At 33.4% G+C, this 19,260-nt stretch overlaps 1 long non-coding RNA gene across 5 annotated transcripts in view; it reads right to left on the bottom strand.

Annotated features, from left to right (window-relative positions):
- LOC143686355 (uncharacterized) overlaps positions 1-19,260 on the bottom strand; it is a 175,612-nt gene that overhangs the window by 36,793 nt on the left and 119,559 nt on the right. For 2 of the 5 annotated variants that reach the window (XR_013177086.1, XR_013177084.1), the window contains 3 exons: positions 19,102-19,183; positions 18,326-18,641; positions 16,764-16,799 (listed from right to left, as the gene is read on the bottom strand). This is a non-coding gene — a long non-coding RNA (uncharacterized LOC143686355). Of the gene's footprint in view, positions 1-16,763; positions 16,800-18,325; positions 18,642-18,731; positions 18,779-19,101; positions 19,184-19,260 lie in introns of those variants that run through there. The other 3 variants (XR_013177085.1, XR_013177087.1, XR_013177088.1) reach the window with 3 other exon arrangements.

Consider the following 19,260-nt stretch of genomic DNA (forward strand, 5'->3'; position numbering starts at 1 on the left):
GCTGTCCAAAACAATAATTTGGTTTGTAATTGTGGCCTTATGTTCTTTTTAGTTATTTTTGGAGCCAGAAGCCTGTGTTTATATCCCATTTGATAACATGCTAGCTTGGTGAATCTGGGCTAGTTACATGTCTTGTGGGGCTTTGTTTATAGATCTGTAAATAATAAAATCAGTTGTCTCATAGATTTTTGAGATTACTAAGTGAATTAATCCTTGCAGAGAATAAGAATGATACATGACATATAGTTAGTGCTCAATAAATTCAGTTTATTGAATTTATTAATAAATTTTCAGTTAATAAATTTGTGACAGGTCCATAATGTATTAATTTGCTGAATGCTACCTCAAATTACATTTGAAATAAGCAGGGTATAAAGTCGTATTAATATTCATGCATAAATTCATCCCCATATAAACGAAATGTTTTCTTTGGAAAATGACACCATGGACTCAACAAAATATTAGCAAATGGAATCCATCAATATAAAAAAGGAATAATACACCTGACCAAATGGTATTTATTCCAGCTATGCAAGGCTGGTTCAACATCAAAAACCAGTTCATCACATAAATAGGCTGACAGTGTAAAGGCAATTTATTGAAAGACAGGAATATTTTTCAACAAATACTTCTGGAATAACTGGAAATCCCTAAGTCAAAATTAAAATGAATGTAGACATTGTCCTTATACCTTTCACAAAAAGTAACTCAAATGGATCCAATACCAAAATGCAAACCATAAAACTGTAAAACTTCAAGAAGAAAATATAAGAGAAAATCTAGGTTATGAAAAGCTGGGTGGTGAGTTTTTAGATGTAGCATCAAAAACATGATGCATGAAAGAAAATTTGAAAAGTTGGATTTCATTAAAATTAAAAACTTCTGCTGTGCAAAAGTCTCTACTAAGAGAATCAAAAACAAGCCATAGACTGGGAGGAAATATTTGGAAAATACACTTCTTGGAAAAGACTTGCATCCAAAATACACAAAGAACTCTTAAAATTCAGCAAAAAGAAAGCAAGTAAAAAATGGATAAAAGATGTGAGCAGGAGATATACACATCATATGTCAGTAGGGAATTGCAAATCAAAACAATGAGCTATCACTATATACAAATGGCTACAATCCAAAAAAATGGACAATACCAAATGCTGCTGGGGGTATGGAGCAACAGGAATGCTCTTTCATTGCTGCTGGGAATGCAAAACAACATCAGCTACTTTGGGAGACAATGTGGCAGTTTCTCACATAGTAAACACAGCAGTGTCACTCCTAAGCATTTACTCAGATTAGCTGAACAATGTCCACACAAAATCCTGCACAGGAATGTTTATAGCTGCATTATTCATAATTGCCAAAAATTAGAAGCAACCAGGATGTCCTTTATTAGGTGAATGCATTAAAAAACTGCCCTACATCTATAAGATGGAATATTATTCAGTGATAAAAAGAAATGAGTTATTAAGCCACAAAAAGACAACATGGAAATTTAAATGCATATTATAAGTTAATGAAGCCATTCTGAAAATGCTACACATGATTGCAACTATACAACATTTTGGAAATGGCAATGAAGAGTAAAAGGATCAGTGGCTGCAGGGGTTCAGGGGGAAAGGCAGAGGTGGTGATGAATAGGTGCAGTACTGGGGAGTTTAAGCACGGTGAAAATATTCTGGATGAAATTACAGTGATGGATACCAGTCATTATGTGCTTGTCAAAACATGAAGAACTCTGCTACAGCAAGAGTGAACCTTAATTCAAACTATAGACTACACTTAATAATAATCTACTACTATTAGTTCACTAATTACAACAAATGTACCACAATAATGCAAGACGTATTAAGGGGAAACAGTGTGCAAGGGTAGTGGGTGGACAGTGGATTTATGTAGCCCTATGTACTATCTGTTCAATGAAAATTTCATTGAAAAATAGCTCCATGTCTAAAATGCACCATGGCCTGGCTTCTCCAGAGTCCAGACTATCAGAAACTCATCTTCTTAGCAAGAACTGACTGCCCCTAGGTCCAAACCCCAGTCTGAGTGTGGCACTGTTTCCCAGGTTTTAGTCTCTGGCAGTCAAACCCTAAACTAGCATTAAACTCAGAAGAAGCACTTGTTTCTATGCTTCCATGGCAAACAGTTTCATAATTCATTAAAATAAATGATATTGTATAAAATAAATAATAAACATGTTATATACCATTATCAGTGTAGAAACAAAAAAGAACAGGAAATTAAGCTAATCATAAAACTGATCAAATTTTTTGAAACACCCTTTTAGCTTAGAGAGCAGTCATTTTGCATCTAATCGGCTATGTGTTCAGCGGATTTTGAAGCATGACATTTGCAGTATATGATAAACTTGAGCAAGAAAAATAACACAGTAAACTCCTATCTGCTTTTTTATTTGATACAAATGTTGAAATACCATTTGACTTCATTTCTAGAATAAGAAACTCATAGAAGCAAGATAGATCTGCTGTTTAAACTGGCTGCCTTTGATTTACTGTTATATTACTACCTTGTTTTATGAGTTCTGTAATACAATATCAGCCTATTTGATTCAAGATGAATAAATGATGAATAATTCATAACGTGAAAAAATTAATCAGAGAAGTCTGATTTTAGAGACTCTATTCTGAGAAAAGACAAAGCCTCCATATAGATCATGCAGCACATTTTTAAATAACAAAGATTGTTTTGTTAAAATTAAGTCTAAAGTACAATTTATTTTGTAAGATCAAATGCAAACTCTTTAAGGAAAAGTATTTCTCTGAATGGGAACATTATAACCATGTGCAGATTTATGCTCAAGCATTCAAAATAATCATGGACAGGCAAACAATCTACCTCTGCTTCTTTTCCATCTATTTTTAAATCACAATGAATAATACATCAATTGAACCGACGGCTTGTGTAAGATATTGAGATCTTGGAGAAATAACATTATTCTTTGTAAATTCTATAACCTTGAAAGTATGCAATTGTGATTTGTAATGTGGGTATTTATGAATTGCCCTTTGTTGGTACTTGAATTCTTCTAATCTAAAAATAGAGGAAAATACCTTCTTCAATGACGTATCTAAATAACATAACCTACCAAGGTTTCATCCATACGTGGAGCTTCACTAGACAGGTGTAAGTCCGGCACTTTTTTCTCATTCCTATTTTTTTCCTCTTATACTGTTTGATTCTAACCTCAGTTTAAAATAGCCTAGAAAGGCACAGGTCCTTCTATTTGATGTGAAAGAGGTTGAATTATTGTATCGACTTACAACAAATAAATGGGCTCCCTTCACATGGCATGCGAACTTGTCATATTTATAAGGATAATCTGAAGAGTTTTCATTTGTAAATGGAAATGTCCCATTACTCCTGGATATAAACAGAATTTACTTGATGTGTCAATCCTCTGTCTAGTATGGGTGAGATTAAAAAGTAAAAGGGATGTGTCTGATGCTTCTTTTATCTATCTTATGGACAGATGAGAAAACATATGGATTAAAAATAAATAAATAACAAGGGGAACAATTGTTAATTTAGTAGATTGAAATGCTAGTGATCAATGAAAGGGAGGGGTAAGGGGTATGTATGGTATGCATGGTTTTTTTCTGTTTTCTTTTTCTTTCTTTTTCTGAATTGATCCAAATGTTCTAAGAAATGATCATGATGATGAATATACAACTATTTGACGAAAAAACATTTATTGTTCTTTTCTTTCTTTACTTTGTATATATGTTATATTTTACAATAAAAATGTTTTTTTTAAAGTAAAAAGTAGTGGCAAAAAGATAGAGATGCTTAATAAAAGACTGAGCCTAAAAAGAGGCATGGTAGGTGGTAGACCTGGAGAAGATAAGAATACTCAGAAAAATACCTCATAAAATTACTTAGGTCCCTTTGTTGTCTGGCCATGACATTTTGTGTGGAATGTGCATTATGTTTTCTTCTTTACCTAGCAGTGATTTTCTCCAGTCTCATCTCCTAAACCTTTGAATCAGAATTTTTCCTGTTGTTTTCTAAATATTATGGAAAAGGTCTAGCATACAGTACAATCCAAATACAGCAGCCATAGCAGTCCACACATTCAGTTGTGTAATAATACTGTATTTCTTAATTGCATCTAAGTCATTCACATAAAGCTCAGAGACCACATTATGCTGGAGTGACCAGAAAACCCAGTCCCAGCACTATCAGACCCTGCTTGTGCTTGCTAGGTACCTGCAGAGCGCTAAGAAGCTCACTTACAACTACGCTTGGAAAATGGAGGCTCTAATCGTCAGGTTCAACCTAGCTGTTGGTAATATTCTTCTGTAAGGATCGCTGTCTTTGTCCTGTAGCTGCTGCCTGCTTCTGAATCTCCAGAAGGGCACAGAAATTCTTCCCAGGGATGGAACTCTGGGGCCTAAAATCTGGCCTCCTTGTGCTACAATACAGCCAGACACTAAGGTGGACCCTATCCACCCACCCCAGGGAACTTCCCAGGAGCACTCAGAGAGCCAAGAGACTGCAATCATGCATCCAATCTACATTTTTGGAAGATAACTCTCCATTCTCATCTTTTTTAAATAGTAAATGCAGGCATTATCATTATTTTAACAGTCACAAATATCAGTTGCCAAGCAACAGATGGTCAGAGCCACCACTGATTGCAACAAGTAGGTGGAGTCATTTGTGATCCGACCCTTTAATCAGCCATTAGTCAACTGGTAAATGTTGTATCTATTCATACCAATTGACAGTCTCAAACTCAGCACAGATTTGAAAGCTAATCATTGGCATACTATCATATTTAATATTATATAATATATTCAGAACTGTCTGTGGTGGAGCAGTTTGCAATAGTCTCTTCTCCAACTATACTTTCTACGGGTTAAACCACACATCTTAGGATAACAGCACAGAAGTAGACTAAAGGTTTTATTTTTCTATGATTCATTCAGGGAATAAACATCACCCAGACGATAATCCATTGACCTTAAGGCCATACAGAGGGCAGAGTGACGGGTAAAGTCCAGGTTGCTGAACAAAAAGTCTCACGAGTTTGGCATAGAACACTTTTTTATTATTATTCTCTTCCTGAGCTTATTTGCTCTTTTTAACCAGATATAACTTCCTTTATACAACTAAATATCATTTTTCAAGACATACTCTCTGTTAAGGCACAAATTGGTGTCATCACTCCAGGGCAATTCTTTAAGCTGCCCCTTCCCTCATGCCATCATATAAATTCTATCCCCAGTACAAGATTCCCTTAAAAGAGTTTCCTTTATTTTGAGAACATAGAAACCTACTTTAAGCCACATGAATAACCTTTAGAAGAATAAAATAGTTGCTTGCCCTTCAATAAATATTCTCCATACATGTTAACACACATGATTTTCTAATGTGAACAAAATCTAGATTCTGACAGTTTTAAAGCAATCATATATAGTGATTTTGCTTTCAGTGAGACATAGGCTACTGTCTTAATATTGATTTTTTTTAACCTTTTTTTGTGTGTGTTTTACATTTTAATTGCCTATGAACATTAATGAAACAGCCTAACTTTAAATACCAAAAGCTCTGGTAACAAATGACAAAAGTGAGTATCCCACTGAGAAAAAAGCACTGAGGTCGAAATTGGCTTTTATTATTTTCTGAATTCATTAACTACTATATTGAGAAGGGGGAAAGTTGCATAAAGAATTTCAACTTCACTATTTATTGCATAATATAATTATAATACCCTAAATTAAGAATCAGATATTGTAATTATAACAAATTTTACAGGCTTAAAATGGAATAAACAAAATAGATGAAATGATAGGGCCCATGCACATAATTCCTGTGCCCCATTCATTAAGACTGGCTATACTTATGTGGTAAACCAACTAGAATTATTTTTTATAAGGAGTCTGTTTAGATAAACTTTAATGAAATTATCTCATTGAAGTAAAAACAACATGATTTATCTGAAACAAGCTAGGCCCTTTAAAGTATTAAACTATTAGAATTATTTGAAGGGAAAAATACATAGAATTCAGGGGGGAAGTGGATATAAGCTATCAATAATTTTAAAAAAAGCAATGCATCTCAGATTCTACACCAACTGTTAAAAAAACAAACAAACAATGAAATTGAGGAGTACTGTTTTATCATGGGCAGGGACAAGGTTTAAACATACTAATCAAGATAAGGAGAAATGGACAATTGAATTCATTACCCAAAGAGCATAAATAGCAAAATAATAAGGGTGTATATGGACAAATAAAAATCATTCAGGCTATAATTTAAAATCTACAGCTTATCAGAACATTTTATAGATGGATATATCCTTCTGTAAAGTCATTAAGGGAATGTCTTCAGATATTAAAAATGTTAATGATTTAAAATAGTATCTGAGCACCACATTCCATCATCTATCAACATTATACTACATTCCATATGAAGATAGACACCATGACAAATGGGTAGGATTGATAGACAACCTAAAGTAAGTATCAGGAAAAAACTCTTCAAATAGCTCAACAAAGACATTTAGGACTAGACTTTATCTTGAAAATACACAATTAAGATAAGCTATTTTGAGCATTTTCACGTAATAATGTGCATCTAAAAATATATGGAAAAAACCAAAATTCCTAAGAAAAGACATTCATGACAAAGTAGTAGAAAGAGATCTTAAGATAATTCTCAGAACTTGCTAGAAAAAAGTGTTAAAATTATCAAGAATCTGAATAATACAATAAATAAATATAGTGTGATCTATGATCATAAACATTACATAATGTATAATTACAAAAATTTAAATAGTGTATAATTACAAAATTCAATGTGATTTTAATGACCCATATATCATTTTCATAATAGGGACTATTTTTGCCCATGAATTCTTTAGAGAAAAAAGTGTATGGATTATGTTTCACCACGTAAAATAATTGATAGTAAGTTGTTAAATAAATAAGCAAAATTAAAGATACTCCTCCCAAAACAGAAACTAAATACTCTATTATTTTAAGATACAACAGCTGCATTTCAGGACAAGTTGAAAATGACTATGTCTAGCCGTAGGACCTGGGATATCTTACAGAAGTTCCCTGAGTTGAACATGGTTTGGGAACAATAGAATAGAAATCTCTGGGCTAACTGTAAGGATGGACCCTTGTTAATCATTATGAGTGTATTGAAACCATTCAGTGCAGGTACACCATTACACATGCAGCCTTCAATGGTATGACGTAATATCTGCCAGTTGAAATTTGAAGCAAGGACTGGGAAAGAAGATGAGGAAATCAGGAACTGGAGAAGATTTTCCTAAATTGAGTTCATTGCATTTTAGTCATAGAGGGTGATGTAGTAGTTAGGGTCAAGTGTCACCTTGGCAGGTGATGATGCCCAGTTGTTCTGTTGCTGTTGCATCAGCATATGAATTTCATCTATGGCTGAATACATTTGTGGTTGGCTAAGGAGAATGCCTTCCTCAATGAGTAAGGCGTAAAAGGAGAAGTCAGAAGAGGGAGAAACAACTCAGTACAGCTCATCACAGCACACCAAAACTCAGCTCAGAGCTCAGAGCCAACACAGACTCAGATGTTTGGAGATGAAGAAAGGAAATCACACCGGGGAAAGCCATTTGAACACAGACGTCAGGAGGGAAGGCCTGCAGACGTCACCATGTGCCTTCCCATGTGACAATGAAAACCAGGTGAAAGTTAGCAGCCTTTCCTCTGAGAAACTGTAAATTTGTAACTGAGTAATTCCCCTTTATAAAAGGCAGCCCGCCTCTGGTATATTACATACTGGAAGCCTTAACAAACTAAACTAGGTGACCAAAAGGGGACTTGAAATGCAAATCAAATTCAATGTATCTTAAAGTAAGTAATATGTCTTGTCCCAAGGAAGAAATCCATGCTCAAATTATGAAGCAGTGGGAAATGACCCAACAGATTTTACAAAACTTATAGTATGCAGTTTTTAACCATAATCAAAGGAAAATGGAAAATTTTCTATGTTTTTAACTTTAAAAGAGGAAAGATAATGAAGTACTAAATTAAATAATTTAGAAAACACTTTAAGATGTTAATTCTTATATATACAGGAGTAGTTAATCAAATTGAAGCTTAGAAATTAATCTAGAAATCAGGAAAATAGTATAAAGATAAATTACATAGAAGGCTGTAAATTAGCAAATATCATACAATAATCTAACATTTAATAGTTCTCTCTATCTTTCAAAGTGATACTATTTCTTTTACTTCATTTTAATCTGATTTATAAAAAGAAAACAAGAATTAATAGATAAAGAGATCCAGGGTCAGAGATATGAAATAATTTATTCAAAATAACTTTTAAGCATTTCTTCTGAGCTCATTACTACTTCCACATATTCAAATTACTGCCTTTAAAAATATATTTTTATTATTCTTCTCTTTTCCTATAACTGATACTTTTTTTCATCTGAAATCAATTTATGGCACTCAGTCACTCTCTTTCTGCTCCCACAAAAATGTCTTTACACTTTACTTGTTTAGTGTAAGCTGTGGGTGATTGCATTTCTTTCTTCACATTAATATAAGAAATGAATTTGTTTTCATGACATAATTCAGTGTTTTAACAAATTAAAACTACTTAATACAGAACATGACCCCAGGTAGCCTTGTACTGAGATAATGTACAAGGTAGGAAAGTCAAGCTTGACTGAGTTTATTCAGGGGGACCTCATTCGAGCAGGACTCAGAGGCACAATTCAGACTTCACAGCATGTTACAAATTCATTTCATTGCCTCGGTGAGAGGGGGAGGATAAAAAACATTAAGAATTATTTTGTTAATCTTGCTGGAATTGCATGAAGATGTGGTCAATAGTAACATGTAAGAATTTAAAAGATACAAAAGATTATATAACAGTATATATTGGTTTAACTGGCCACTATTTAATTTGGAAAATGTCACATGTAAATATAGCTCTAGAGTTTCACTTGGAGTAAACTAAGAAAAAGAGTCTATATAAAAAGAAACAGGGCTCAAATAAAATGAAGCCAAAATAATATAGAATAGATTTTTGTTCAATCACTTCAGCAACAGCAAAAAGTCAGGACATAATTAACTTCAGTATTTTAGTGCATAGACAAAAATTTCCAAGGGCTATTCTGTTTTCAGCAAATGAGTTTTATTTCAATGTTTTAAAACATTTTAGAAACACCATAAACATTTCAAATATTTAGGTGAAATTTTATTTGAAATTGTAATTGTTTCAGAAAAGTTCTCTGATTATCTTAAAACAGTGCATTAAATTTGTTCTGTGAGCTTTAAATGTTTACAAGTTCTTTCATTTCTAGAAACTAACATAGAAACCCATTACTGAACATTTGTTTTTAAAGAATACTTTTTAAAACTACACAGTTCACTCAGAAGCAATTTATTTTACATAGAATTTTTTCCCTTGCCAACATACTCTTTATGAACAGAAAGAAAGAGAATGTCACTAAAAATAAATTCAAAGGGAGCATGTTACCATCGGTTCAAGTACTAGTTAATACAGAGCAAAAATAGCTGATAATTTGGATTATGAAATATTATATTTCTGGTCTAATATCAAAGGCCCTCACAGCAGCAATATCTTAATCTTTTTACCACAGGCAATTAGCCAAGTGAAAAAACAGCAACTACACTAGATTCTAGAGGAAGCCGCATCAAATGTCACCTAGCTTGCATAGAACTTATAAGATATTTGGGAATACTTAGTAGGCCTATAATAAATGCCAGCTATTGAGAAAATAATCATTGTCCTTGATATAAAGAAAGCTTATCATCTCATGGGAATTATAGTGTATTACATGAACAGTTATGATTAACACTGATAAGGACTATTATAGGGTAAATTCAAAGCACTATTCAATTCATTCCTTGTAAAGAGCACTTAGTCTAGGTGGCAGGGGCAGCATGGAGTGTGCTGAATAGCAGACCGCTTAGCAAGAATGGAGGCTGTGTTGGCCTTATGTAGGACTAGGACTCAGCATAGTGAAGTTGCCAGGGGATGACTATAGGATTAGCAGAGAAGACACTATTCTAGAGTCAAGAGAGAGATTGTCAATTAAACATCATGTCAATAGGGCTCAAATGTATGCTGCGCCACTTAAAATTAAAGAATTGGGACTGGAGTTGTTAAGTAGTGGACAAGTCATAAAAGTCATTGTAAATCCTTTTGAGAAGTTTTGCTTTCAGCCTTAGGCTAATGGAAAATCCACAAAAGGGTTTTCTAACATCTCAAAAAATTTAATGGAGTATCATTTTTCAGACTACTCAGGTTCAGGAAATTTGAATACTTATTGAGAGATCAAAAGATACAAGGTATTTTACAAATTGTGAGCTCCCATAATATGTCATTTAGGTTATGATATTCAGACCTAATTCTGTGCCATGCATAAGCCTATATCTTAGGAATAGTAGTGACATAAGGCTTTCTGAGGATCTAACGAGGACTAACCTTCAAGGGATCTAGCATCAATCTTTCACAAATTATTTCAGAAAAAATATATGAGGAAGGAAGACCATCCAATCTTTCTGCAATCCCTAATAAGTCTAATACAACATCTAAAAAAAATCAATACAAAACCCCCAAAATATAGACATACAAACTTCATGACTGTAGAAGCAGAAATTCCTAAAGTAATATTAGCAAAATAATCAAACAATACATAAAAAGGATAATACATGATTATGAAGTAAGAGTTTGCCTCAGAAATGCAAAATTATTACAACATTTGAAAATCAACCAATGTCTGTCACTATATGACAGAATAAAGAAAAAAACTATACGATAATTTCAATCAGTTAAAACAAAAAATGTCTTTCACAAAATTCCACACCAATTCATGAGAATCTCAGAAAACTGTGAATAATATGGAATTTCCACAAAATGATAAAGGTCGCCTAATGAAAAGCTACAGCTAACATGCACTTCAAAGGAAAGACTATTTCTGCTCCCCAAGCTCTGTGTTTCACCACATCTATTCAGCATCATGCCAGTCCCCTGATATTGTAATTAACCAAGACACACAATTAAAAACCATGAAGTTCAGGAAAAAAGGGAAACTGTCCCTACTGGAAGATATGATTGATTATAAAAAATAATAAGGCATCGACAAAACAACTGCTAGAATAAATAAGTGAATATATGGAAGTGACACAATATAAAATTAAGACGCAAAAGTGTTTTCTTATATGCTAGCAGTGAACAATTAGAAACGCATATATAAATATATGTATGTATTTTTATATATGACTTTATTAATAAGGCAAAAAAATGTAAAATACAAAATAAAACAAAAAAAGTTTAACATTTTGTTAAAATGTTAACAAAAGATGTGAGAGACCTAAAGAAAACTCAAATGAATCTCCAGATAATTAAGCTGAGTATCAAAGCCAGCGCCAACAATTTGCATACTCTGTGATTCCATTGAAATAACATTTTTGAAATGGCAACATTACTGAAACGGAAACAGATTAATAGTTGCCAGGCAGTGTTTAAGAAGGGGCGGAGGAGCTGGAGGGAAGCCATGAAGGCACAATGTGAGGGATCTTTGTGCTGGTGACATATTCTACAGCCTGACTTTATCAATGTCAATATTTTGGTTGTGATATTGTACCTTTGTTTTCTAAGACATTACCATAGAGGTACCTGGGGAAAGGAGTATGCAGAATCTCACAATATTATTTCATACACTGCATGTGAACCTACAATTATTCCAAAATACAAAGTTTAATTTAAAAAGAAATACAAAGGTGATTTGAACTGACACATTACTAAAGAAGATGTATGTAAGGTGACTACAAATAAGAAAAGATGTTCAAGTTCATCTGTCATCAGAGAAATACAAATTAAAATAGAAAGGATGCATCTACTAGCATGACCCACCTTAAAAAGACTGACCACAGTAAGTATTATCAAGATTGTGGAACCAACGGAATATTCAAAACCAGTCAGCAAAAATGTAAAAATAGTAAACCACTTTGTAAAATAGTTTGGTAGTTTCTTTAAATAGGTAAACATACACCCACATATGACCCAGCTATACCACTCCTGCTTATTTACCCTAGAGAAATGAAAACCAGTATCCACACAAAGACTGTATAAGTGCTCACAGCAGTTTCATATGTAACAAAAAAATATGAGAACCAACTAAACGGTTATTAACAGGTGAGGATAAACAAATTGGGTTATATATTTACAATGGAATACTATTCAGTAATTAAAACAAATGAACTACTGAAAAACAAAACAACATGGAAGAATCTCAAAACAATTATGAAATAGACAAAAAGGGCTCCGTATTTTATGATTCATTTGTATAAAATTCTAAAAAGTACAAACCAGTCTGCAGTGATAGAAAGCAGTTTATTGGTTGCCTAGATATAATGTTAGAGCAGGGTTGATTTACCAAAGAGAAAGAATAAAATTTTGGAAGTAATGGGAGATATTTTTTTATCTTGACTGTATTGATGGTTTCACAGGTATATGCATGTCAAAACACATCAAACTGCATACTTTAAATATATAAAATGTATTGTATGCCAATTATACCTCAAAAAGTCATGGCATATTCTAAAATGCTCACAAAATACAATGATGAGGTAATGAAAAGTAAAGTCATTACCTTTACGTTTATTTTATTTAAAATAAACACACTGGAGGAAAATATTTGCAAAGCATGATATCTGATAAAGTGCTATATCCAGAATATATAAAGAACACTTACATCAAATAACAATAAATAAATAATTATATATGATTGAAATTTTAGTAAAGACAAAGCTAGAACAGCATGAATCACAGCTATGGGTGTTGAGAGATTAACTGATACATTTAGGGGTGATAGAAGTGTTCCATGCCATCATTATAGCAGTGAATTACAATTATATATATATATATACATATATTTGCTGAAACAAATCTAATTCCATCCTTATAACTAGTAAATCTTGTCATATACAATTTATAGTACAATATAACTGTTTAAAAACATATTTACAGAATTTCCAATATGCTCACAAATGAAAACCAGCCAAGTCTTAGAAGAACCTAACTTGTTTATGAAATTTTTAGTACTTAGGTTTATGAGAGAGATATCCCATGAAATCCCTTTCTTGTAAAGTCCTGGTTAGTGTTTTTACTTTGAATATTCTAAGAAACATTTTGTTCAAGATTGTTATTATTTATTCATTAATGTTTGAAATAATTTATTGGAGAAACTACCTGGGACTGTAGTTCTTCAGGAGATTTTGGTTTATGGATTCAATTATTTAACAGATAAAGAAGTGGTCATCAGATAAAGAAGTGCTCATATTTTCTGTTTACTTTTGTGCTTATCACTTTAAGTTGTATTTTTCAAGAAACACAATGTATTCATTTCATTTTAATTGCCAAGTTTATTGCCATTTGGATTTTTACAATTTCCTGTCATGATTGCATCTGTAATAATACCATTTTTAAATTTCTGATACTAATAAATTGGTTTTTTTCTAGATCTATTAATCTTTCAAATAACCAACTTTTAACACTGTTATTTTCTCTATTGTATATTTGTTTCTTTTTGTTGACTGGTGATTAAATTATTTCAGTTTAATTTGTCTGAAAATTTCCTTGATTTGTTTCTTGGCCATTTTCTCATTTGCCTTCAAAATAGTACACTTCGCATTCTGTTAAGTTTTCTTAATTTTTCTTGGTAAAAGAGTTAGTTAAAGGCCAGATATGATAGGCTGAATAATAGCCCCCTAAAAATTTCCATGTCCTAATTCCTGGAGCCTGTGAATATGTTACTTTACATGGCAAGAGGGACTCGATGGCTGTGATTAAGTTAAGGATCTTGTGATAGGAAGGTGCTCCTGGATTATCCAGGTGATCCCCATCTAATCACAAGGGTTCTTATAAATAGGAAGCAGGAGATCACACTCAGAGAAAAAGAAATAGCATCGAGTCAGAGGTCAGAGTGATGTGACCATGAGCCAAGTAATGTGGGAAGCCTCAACAGACTGGAAAAGGCAAGGAAATGGATTCACTGCTACAGTCTCCAGCAGGAACTCAACCCTACTGTGTCTATGCCCTCGGTTCATTTTAGGCTTCTGGCCACAGGAACTGTGCAAGATAAAACATTTGTGTTGTTTTAAGCTATGAAGTTTGTTGTAATTTGCCACAGTAGTAGTAGGAAACTCATACATAGGTATTCCATCTTAACCAAAAGCAAAAGCCTGTATTCTTTCCCTCATGTTTCTTACTGTGCGTACGTGGAGCTTATGTGTTATAGGTTTTCCAAAGGGGGGAAAATTTTCAATTTAACTTTTAAATTTAAACTGTTGATGCTCAGCTGAAATTTCTAAAATAGATCCAGCTTAGAATGTAATATACTCTCAGGTATTTTGCTAAAACCTGCTAAGGTCAAACAATTTCATTATTTTAATAAAAAAGTACTGATGTAAGAAAACTCTGCCAGGAATAATTTATTGATATACTTTTAAAAGCAGAACTCAGATCTATTTCAACTATAAAATTTCATTGGCAGAGTTATATTTAAGTCTCTCAAACTGTTTCCTGAATTTCTCCACTTTATGAGACGTATTTAACCAATTTAAATATAATGCAGCATAATGGTTTTTGTGTAGAATTGTGGACAGAAAATAATGACCTTAGCCATAAATTTCAGTAATCTGAATGATATGCCTCAGAGACTTCAAGGCAAGGCAAATGCATAATGGCACTTCCTTCCTCTCACTGTGTAAGTCTGTAAACTATGTGTTCTATTTTACTAGGGTTTATATAGATTACTTTCTTCTAAAAAATAATTCATAAAGCTTATTCTAGATAATGTTATTATCAAAGATAAAGACATTAAAAACATTATCTTATTCAAAGCTCTTATCTTAAACTACCTGAATATAATTTGATTTAATGTAGTACTGTAGTATGACAGAATTTACCTGTTTATGCTTGGGAATTCATGGTGCAAAATATTTTTTCCTAGACCTCTAATTCAAAATTTCAGAGGATTCTTTAAAGTAGAGGCCAAAAAGCACACGTGTATAAATGAAAATTCACCACATGGAACATGATAAAAAGTGCCAGAGTCCTTGATAGCAATAGATCATGTTTTAGAAGTTTCTATCAGAGGTGATGGGTAAAATCATAACAGTCTGTACCAACACACAATCAACAGGCCTAAAGAAAAACTGCATGTTAAATAAAAATAAACACACACATGTATGCATGTTGAATTGCAGTTGGCCATTTCCTCAGAAATCACATGTCAAACTAAGTGAGATTACATTAGAAATTTCCCCGTTCCTCTTACTCCAAGATTTTTACTGTCCAACTTATATTTTGCCAAAGGTCCTCAATACTTTCCTCAATACTGGTCAAATTCAAGGTAGTCATCTATACCCATTACATGAAATCGAAATAGATTTCTCTCGACTTTATTAGTTAACTTCAATTCCTGTCCTTCATCAATCATCTGATTTCTCCTTTTCCCGATCCCCATTGTACCCATTGTGACTCCAGGCATAAAGATGATCAATCCTCCATTGCATAGTGTGCAGAATATGCCAATGATATGAACTTATCAAAAGTCATAAAATAGCAAGGAAAACAGTATAAAGTTTCAACTCCTGCTTTCTTTGGTAAAGGGGCCTACAGAGAGAATAATATGCCTCAAGAAATGACTTAGCAATAAAAAAGAAAGTTGTTCTAGAAGATAGCAAGAGGTCAGGTACTTGTATTCTTAAAAGCAGAAAAAGAAGGGGTTTTCTAAAAGTAGACATTGCCTTCCCACCTCATACACCCTTTGTGCCAGTTTAAAAGGATTATGTACCCTAGAAAAGCCATGTTTTAATCCTAATCCATCTTGTGGAGTCAGCCATTTCTTTTAATCCTTATTCAGCACTGCAGGCTGCAAATTAATTAAATTATCTCCACAGAGATGCAACTCACCCAATAGTGGGTATTAACCTTTGATTAGAGGGAAATGTGACTCCACCCATTACAGGTGGGTTTTGATTTGTTTACTGGGAGCCTTTAAAAGAGAAACCATTTTGGAGAAAGCTTCAGAGCCATGAGAACCACAAGAGCCCAAGCAGCCACAGATCTTTGGAGATGAAGAAGGAAAACACCCCTAGAGAGCTTCATGAAACAAGAAGCCTGGAGAGAAAGCTAGCAGATGTGGCCATGTTTGCCACATACCTTTCCAGTTGTAAGAGAAACCCTGAACTTCATTGGCCTTCTTGAGCCAAGGTACTTTTCCCTGGATATGCATTAGATTGGACATTTCTATAGCTTTGCTTTAATTTGGATATTTTCATGACCTTAGAACTTGTAAATTTGCAACTTAATAAATTCACCTCTTAAAAAGCCATTCCATTTCTGGTATATCACATTCTGGCAGCTTGCAAACTAGAATACCTTCCTTCCACCATTAAGAACTTCGAAAATTTAGAGAATTTCTGGAAATTTTCTAAAAATTAATGTTGAACTCTCCAGCTAATAGCAGATACATCAGAAATGTTTGCAGGAATCACAATATCTTCTACTTTTTTTCAGTAATATGATTTCACAGTTAAATTTGATACTAATGAAGAGATGCTTCTCATCTTTGGGAAGAAAATTATAGGGTTCAGGTAAATTTTATGGAAGGATTAAAAAAAAGCTATGTTTTTTTCTTGGCTTATTTCAACTCACAAAGATGGTAGGACTCAAGGTAGGCCATGGTGGCACAGTGGTAGAGTTCTCACCTGTCATGCTGGACACCCAGGTTTGATTCCCGGTGCCTGCCCATGTTAAAAACAAACAAAAAAAAAGGTAGGATTCAGTAAGAAGATGAACAAAACATCTAGAAAACTTATCTTAACATAGAAATTATATTATTTAGTACTAAGTATTTAATTCTTTTTCAGAAAGAATAAAAACAATAATAATCAAAAAACTACAGAATAGATTTCCCAAAGTGCTTAAAATTCTTTCAAAAATCTAATTAGTTACTCCCCAGGATTTCTGAAAATATAATATGATTAGTAATGAAAATAACAACTTTGAAATTAAAGTTCTATTTTCCTTTATACTTTCATCCTGCATTTGCTGATAACTTTCAAATTCGTGTATTCAGTGCCAATTTACAGTACTGAAGTAGAGATAATTGTACCCACTCTATGATTTAAGCAATTAATTACCTTTTCCCAGGGAGGAATAGGCAAGTTCAGATGCATTTCTCTTGCCATTCTCACTAACATTTGTGCCCAAATTCTGACATCAACTTTTAAGAACCAAAAAAAAATAAAGCAACAATAATAAAAGCATAGAAACAAAAAGGAAAGTATAGTATCACCATACATGCAGCTAAGAATAGATTTGGTAGCCTTCAGACTCAATGCTGTGAGTAAAGAGGTTTATGATGGGTTATTTTGATGATTTAACCATCTATTAACTAGTAATGCCCAACTTCTCAGACTAGATGTTTGTCTTAGTAGAGTTGACATTACCTTTGTGAACCTTAATTTCTCCAAGTTAAAATAGAAATCTTGATATCTATCTAATCTAATTTTCTTGATTATATTTTAAGCAACTCACACAATGCCTGACAATTTTTGAGAGTTCCATAATAAAATGTCTTTCACTAATTCTTATACTAGCTGAAGAAGCTCACACTTTTTCTTTACATCTCAAATCCAGTCCTACTTCAGATATCAGCAATGGCATTTTCTCCATTCTCCCAACCACCTGACAATAAGATGCGTCCATTTCTCCCCCATGACTTTGGAGTAGTCTCTGGTTTAGAGATACCAGGCACATGACATGGTTATGTAAGAAGTGAGCCCTGAGTCTAGAAACCTGGAAATTATGTAAAGGGCTCTTTACTCATCTGTGAGAGACATCTCAGAGAGTCTTTGCTACTGAGCTCCAGAATATCACTATCCAGACGGCTAATCAATAAGCAAGGGGGATGATTAATTTCTATGAAGTAAATGAAAATTCCAGAGAAAAATCCTTAACATTCTGAATTGTGAGTTTCCAATGAAAAATTAGATTGTAATACTTTGACTCTATAGTAGCTCATTAGTAACAAGCTCTGTCCTGGCACAGGGAGCTTTTCACGGGTTTACTCTTACGTATGAACAATCAGATTCTAAACTCCTGAGAATATCGTCAATGGAATATGTATACTATATTTACAATATACATATATAAGATATATAAACAAAATATAATAATATATATTCATATATATAATATCTGAATAATAGAAGTACCAGGAAAAGCAAATAATGAATGATGCAGAAAAGAAATTAATGAATCTTACTTTTCTAGAAGTAGAGGTGACAAATCACAAGGAAGTAAGGTGGGTGGTGGAGACAATCATTTCCTTTTATAGTTAATTTCAGGACATTAGGGTTAGAATATTACTTCAAAATGTCCCAGAGAGAAAAAAAAAATGCACTGGAGTCAAAACCAAAAGGACATTTTGGGGTTACCAGTTTCTGGTCCAATATTAAAGAGATTGGAAGTCATCACTCCTATCCTTGCAACAAGGGTAAAGCTGAACAAACTGGAAATTAACAGTTCTTCCGAGATCCATCAGAGAATTGAAATCACAGGACAAACGATTGCCCCAAATCCTGGAGATAAAGGAGCACAAAGAGAATCTCAGCTTACCAGGAGCTGAAACCCAGGAGCTGAAACCCAGGAGCTGTCACCGCGCTAGGCACCACCAGGGAAGAACCAATAGGCTCCTACCCTCTCTAAGATGGACTCCCTAGGAAAACACAGATAACAAGGGAAACAAAAACAAGGAAACTACAGGAAATTTTAATCCGTGACCACTGTGTGACAGCAAACAGTAAACATATCCTAGCTTCTAGCCAGATAAATGTAAAACCTGAAAATAAAGGCTAGCTCAGTCCCTTTTACACAATGCATCAGTCTAGCTTCCAACAAAAAACTATGACATGTTAAAATGCAAAAGCAAAGCAAAACACAATTCAGTGAGTTAAAGCAAGTATCATGCCCACTCACAGTTATGGAAAAAGTTTTAGAATTATCAGACCAAGAACTTAAAATAACTGATTTATAATATACCTTTGAGGGGTCCGTCGCTAGACTGGACATGGCTGAGGAAAGAATCACTGAGCTTGAAATGGTATAAATAAAACCTCCCGAACTAAAAAGAAAAAAAAAAGGAATTTTCATTGCAGTGTTTTGGGTTTCTAGCATTTACTTTTATAATTGCTTTTTTAT

This window comes from Tamandua tetradactyla, chromosome 6 (assembly GCF_023851605.1).
Source record: "Tamandua tetradactyla isolate mTamTet1 chromosome 6, mTamTet1.pri, whole genome shotgun sequence".
NCBI lineage: Eukaryota > Metazoa > Chordata > Mammalia > Pilosa > Myrmecophagidae > Tamandua > Tamandua tetradactyla.